The sequence below is a fragment of the Loxodonta africana genome, chromosome 1 (genome assembly GCF_030014295.1).
Source record: "Loxodonta africana isolate mLoxAfr1 chromosome 1, mLoxAfr1.hap2, whole genome shotgun sequence".
Lineage (NCBI taxonomy): Eukaryota > Metazoa > Chordata > Mammalia > Proboscidea > Elephantidae > Loxodonta > Loxodonta africana.
Window position 1 is genome coordinate 92,261,532 of NC_087342.1, and position 6,000 is coordinate 92,267,531.

Genomic DNA, 6,000 nt, shown 5'->3' on the forward strand with positions numbered 1-6,000 from the left:
GAATCTGTGATTCCCAACCTTGGCTGTCCTTTGGAATCACCCTAGAGTCTTAAAAAATACTGACGCCTGGAGGCGGAGCCAAGATGGTGGAATAGACAGCAGCTGCCGGTGAGCCCTCTTTACAACAAAGACCCAAAAAAAACAACTGAAATGAGTATATTTGTGACAAGCTGGAGCCCTAAGTTTCAAAGGCAATCTTAGAAAACAAACTGAGGGGCAGAGGAGGGAAGAGACAGTTCAGAAGCAGAGAGGAGTGACCGGACCTGAATCTCGGGGAGCTCTCAGGCACCATTCCTGGAGTGGAGGCCGTGGGCTGGTACTAGCGTTTGGCAGCAGTTTCCTCAGGGGGAAGCAGCCAGCCACACAGCCTACTCATACCTCCAGAACCTGAGGAGAAAGGTGCTCTCGGCAAAAACTAAGTGCTTGCCTATATTTTAACGCACTCCCCCACCCGCAAAACTGGCTTCAGCAGGTGAATTCCCTGGGCCTGAGATAGGCACTGTTGAGCACCAAGAGCCATCCTCCTGGCCTTGGGGAAGGAAAAAATTTGCATTTGGGGGAAAAGTTAATTTGCTAGCTGCACTAACTGGGGGAACTCAGGACAGAAGCAGCTCCTGTCCAGGCATAAACTCTTCGTGGACTTTGAGCACCTTTCCCTTCGGCATGGACCTGAGTGGGACTATTTCGGAAGAATAGGCCCTTGTTGGCAGACTCCAACCATTTCAGCTGTGCAGTGGAGAAGTGAGTGTTTGATGTTTGACATTGCTTTGTCTATTAAACAAAGTTCTCACCTACCCACATCAGGGACCTAAAGACTGGTAGCTCTACTCAGGTCACTCAGCCACCAGTGACATGGGTCCAAAGATAACTGGTACCTCCCAGTCCTTACAACCAAAACCTTTGGGTGCCCATGGTCTGTCTGCAGAACCCACCCACCTGCACACTCTAGGGAACAGGGACACGCTTTCCTCAGAGACGCTTGAGGGTTGGTTCTCAGCCCCCTGCCTTGTTCAGAGCATGACTTCCTGCTGCAATCAGATACGGGTATATACGCCAGTCACCCCTGCCCCTCTAAGACTGTGGGACAGAGCCTGTACCACACACTTGATGATCAGCTACCTGGAAACCTGAGCTGAATTCACACAAGAAAACTGAATGGACTTCTAGACTGATATACCTGATAACAGCTCTAGCCATCTGGGGACAGGACACCAGAGCTCCAAAGGCGAAAATAATTAAGCTAGCTCACTCAAGCAACCCATAGGGGGATACGAAAACAAAAGAAAGCAAGAAGCTATGACACAGTAAGCAAGCATAAACTAATACAATAACTTATAGATGGCTCCGAGACAACAGTCAATATCAAGCCATGTAAAGAAACAGACCATGATCACCTCAACAGGCTCTCAAAACAAAGAATCCAGGGATCTTCTAGATGAAAGTGCGTTCCTGGGATTACCAGACGCAGAATACAAAAGTTTAATATACGGAACCCTTCAAGACATCAGGAAGGAAATGAGACAATACGCAGAACAGCCCAAGGAACACACAGATAAAGCAATTGAAGAAATTAGAAAGATTATTCAGGAACATAAATAAAAGCTTAATAAGCTAGAAAACTCCATAGACAGGCAGCAATCAGAAATTCAGAAGATTAACAATAAAATCACAGAAGTAGACAACTCAATAGAAAGTCAGAGGAGCAGAATTGAGGAAGTAGAAGCTAGAATTTCTGAATGTGAAGTTAAATCATATATTTGAAGAAAAATCAGATAAAAGCATTAAAAAAAAATGAAGAAACCGTAAGAATCATGTGGGACTCTATCAAGAGAAATAAGCTACGAGTGATTGGAGTACCAGAACAGGGAGGGATAACAGAAAATACAGAGAGAATTGTTGAAGATTTCTTGGCAGAAAACTTCCCTGATATCAAGAAAGATGAGAAGATATCTATCCAAGATGCTCATCAAACTCCACATCAGGTAGATGTTAAAAGAAAGTCACCAAGACATATTATAATCAAACTTGCCAAAACCAAAGGTAAAGAGAATTATAAGAGCAGCGAGGGATAAACGAAAAGTCACCTACAAAGGAGAGCCAATAAGAATAAGCTTGACTACTCGGCAGAAACCATACAGGCAAGAAGGCAATGCAATGACATATTTAAAAAATTGAAGGAAAAAAATTGCCTGCCAAGAATCATATATCCAGCAAACTGTCTCTTAAATATGAAGGTGAAATTAAGACATTTCCAGATAAACACAAGTTTAGGGAATTCATAAAAACCAAACCAGAACTACAAGAAATACTAAGGGGAGTTTTTTGGTTAGAAAATCAATCATATCAGGTATCAACCCAAGACTAGAACACGGGGCAGAGCAACCAGAAGTCAACCCAGACAGGGAAATCCAAAAAAACAAAGCGAGATTATAAAATAAATAAATAAAAAGCTCAAAACAGGGTAACACCGACGTTATTATATAAAAGAAGACAACATTAGAATAATAAAGAGGGACTGAGAAATGTAAACATACACCTTCCCTATGGAGAGAAAGATACGGCGATACGAAGAAATAAAAGTTAGTTTTAAATTTAGAAAAATAGAGGTAAAGGTAACCACAAAGGAGACAAACTATCCTACTCATCAAAATAAAATACAAGAAAAAAAGAGACTCAGCAGAAACAAATCAACAACAACAAATATGAGGAAAGGACAATATATAATCTACTCAGCCATAAAATTAAGTGGGAAGAAGAAACTGTCAACAACACACAAAAAAGGACATCAAAATGATAGCACTAAATTCATACCTATCCATAATTACCCTGAATGTAAATGGACTAAATGCACCAACAAAGAGACAGAGAGTGGCAGAATGGATTAAAAAACAAGATCCATTTATATGCCGCCTACAAGAGACACACCTTAGACTTAGAGACACAAATAAACTAAAACTCAAAGGATGGAAAAAATATAGCAACCAAACAACAATCAAAAAAGAGCAGGAGTGGCAATATTAATTTCTGACAAAATAGACTTTAAAGTTAAATGCATCATAAAGGATAAGAAAAGACACTATATAACGATTAAAGGGACAATACGCCAAGAAGATATAACCATATTAAATATTTATGCACCCAATGACAGGGCTGCAAGATACATAAAACAAACTCTATCAGCGTTGAAAAGTGAGATAGACAGCTCCACAATAATAGTAGGAGACTTCAACACACCACTTTTGGTGAAGGACAGGACATCCAGAAGGAAACTCAATAAAGACACGGAAGATCTAAATGCCACAATCAACCAACTTGATCTCGTAGACATATACAGAACACTCCGCCCAACAGCAACCAAGTATACTTTCTTTTCTAGTGCACATGGAACATTCTCTAGAATAGACCACATATTAGTTCATAAAGCAAGCCTTAGCAGAATCCAAAACATTGAAATATTACAAAGCATCTTCTCTGACCATAAGGCCATAAAAGTGGAAATCAGTAACAGGAAAAGCAGGGAAAAGAAATAAAACATTTGGAAACGGAACAATACCCTGCTCAAAAAAGACTGGATTTATAGAAGACATTAAGGATAGAATAAAGAAATTCATAGAATCCAAAGAGAATGAAAACACTTCCTTTCAGAACCTTTGGGACACAGCAAAGGGGGTGCTTAGAGGTGAATTTCTATCAATAAATGCAAACATCCAAAAAGAAGAAAGGGCCAAAATCAAAGAATTATCCCTACAACTTGAACAAATAGAAAGAGAGCAACAAAAGAAACCCACAAGCACCAGAAGAAAACAAGTCATAAACATCAGAGCTGAACTAAATGAAATAGAAAACAGAAGAACAATTGAAAGAATTAACAAGACCAAAAGCTGTTTTTTTGAAAAGCTCAACAAAATTGGTAAACTGTTGGCCAAACTGACACAAGAAAAACAGGAGAGGAAGCAAATAACCTGAAAAAGAAATGAGATGGGTGATATTACAACAAACCCAACTGAAGTTAAAAGAATCATATCAGATTACTATGAAAAACTATACTCAAACAAATTTGAAAACCCTTCTAGGTTGAATGGATGAATTCCTAGAAACACACTACCTACCTAAACTAACACAAACAGAGGTAGAACAACTCAAAAGACCCATAACAAAAGAAGAGATTGAAAAGGTAATCAAAAAACTCCCAACAAAAAAAAGCCCTGGTCCGGACGGCTTCACTGCAGAGTTCTACCAAACTTTCAGAGAAGAGTTAATACCACTACTACTAAAGGTATTTCAGAGCATAGAAAATGATGGAATACTACCTAACTCATTCTATGAAGCCACCATATCCCCAATACCAAAACCAGGTAAAGACACCACAAGAAAAGAAAATTATAGACCTATATCCCTCATGAACGCAGATGGAAAAATCCTCAACAAAATTCTAGCCAATAGAATTCAACAACATATCAAAAAAATAATTCACCATGACGAAGTGGGATTCATACCAGGTATGCATAAACATAATAAAGGGCATTTATACAAAGCCAACAGCCAACATCACCCTAAATGGAGAGAGCCTGAAAATATTCCCATTGAGATCGGGAACCAGACAAGGATGCCCTTTATCACCACTCTTATTCAACATTGTGCTGGAAGCCCTAACCAGAGCAATTAGGCTAGATAAAGAAATAAAGGGCATCCAGATTGGCAGGGAAGAAGTCAAAGCATCTCTATTTGCAGATGACATGATCTTATACACGGAAAACCTTAAGGAATCCTCCAGAAAACTATTAAAACTAATAGAAGAGTTCAGCAGAGTATCGGGATACAAGATAAACATACCAAAATCTGTTGGGTTCCTCTACACCAACAAAAAGAACATCGAAGAGGAAATCACCAAATCAATGCCATTTACAGTAGCCCCCAAGAAGATAAAATACTTAGGAATAAATCTTACCAGAGATGTAAAAGACTTATATAAAGAAAACTACAATACACTTCAGCAAGAAACCAAAAGAGATTTACATAAGTGGAAAAACATACCTTGCTTGTGGATAGGAAGACTTAACATTATAAAAATGTTTATTTACCAAAAGTGATCTATACATTTAATGCAATTCCGATCCAAATTCCAACGACATTCTTTAATGAAATGGAGAAATAAATCACCAACTTCATACTGAAGGGAAAGAGGCCCCGGATAAACAAGGCATAACTGAAAAAGAAGAACAAAGTGGGAGGCCTTACTTTACCTGATTTTAGAACCTATTATACTGCTACAGTAGTCAAAACAGCCTGGTACTGGTACAACAACAGATACATGAACCAATGGAACAGAATTGAGAATCGAGACATAAATCCATCCACATATGAGCAGTTGATATTTGACAAAGGCCCCAAAACCGTTAAATGGGGAAAAGACAGTCTTTTTAAGAAATGGTGCTGGCATAACTGGATATCCATCTGCAAAAAAATGAAACAAGACCCATACCTCACTCTATGCACAAAAACTAACTCAAAATGGATCAAAGACCTAAATATAAAATCTAAAACGATAAAGATCATGGAAGAAAAAATAGGGACAACTTTAGGAGCCCTAATACATGGCATAAACAGGATACAAAACATTATAAAGAATGTAGAAGAAAAACTAGATAACTGGGAGCTCCTAAAAATCAAACGCCTATGCTCATCCAAAGACTTCACCAAAAGAGTAAAAAGACTACCCAGAGATTGGGAAAAAGTTTTTAGCTATGACATTTCTGATCAGCACCTGATCTCTGAAATCTACATGATACTGCAAAAACTCAACTACAAAAAGACGAATAACCCAATTAAAAAATGGGCTAAAGATATGAATAGCCTTCAAATATATCCTAGGGAAATAAGAGCCTTTACACGGACAGATATATGGACACCCATGTTTATTGCAGAACTGTTTAAAATAGCAAAAAGATGGAAGCAACCAAGGTGCCCATCAACGGATGAATGGATAAATAAATTATGGTA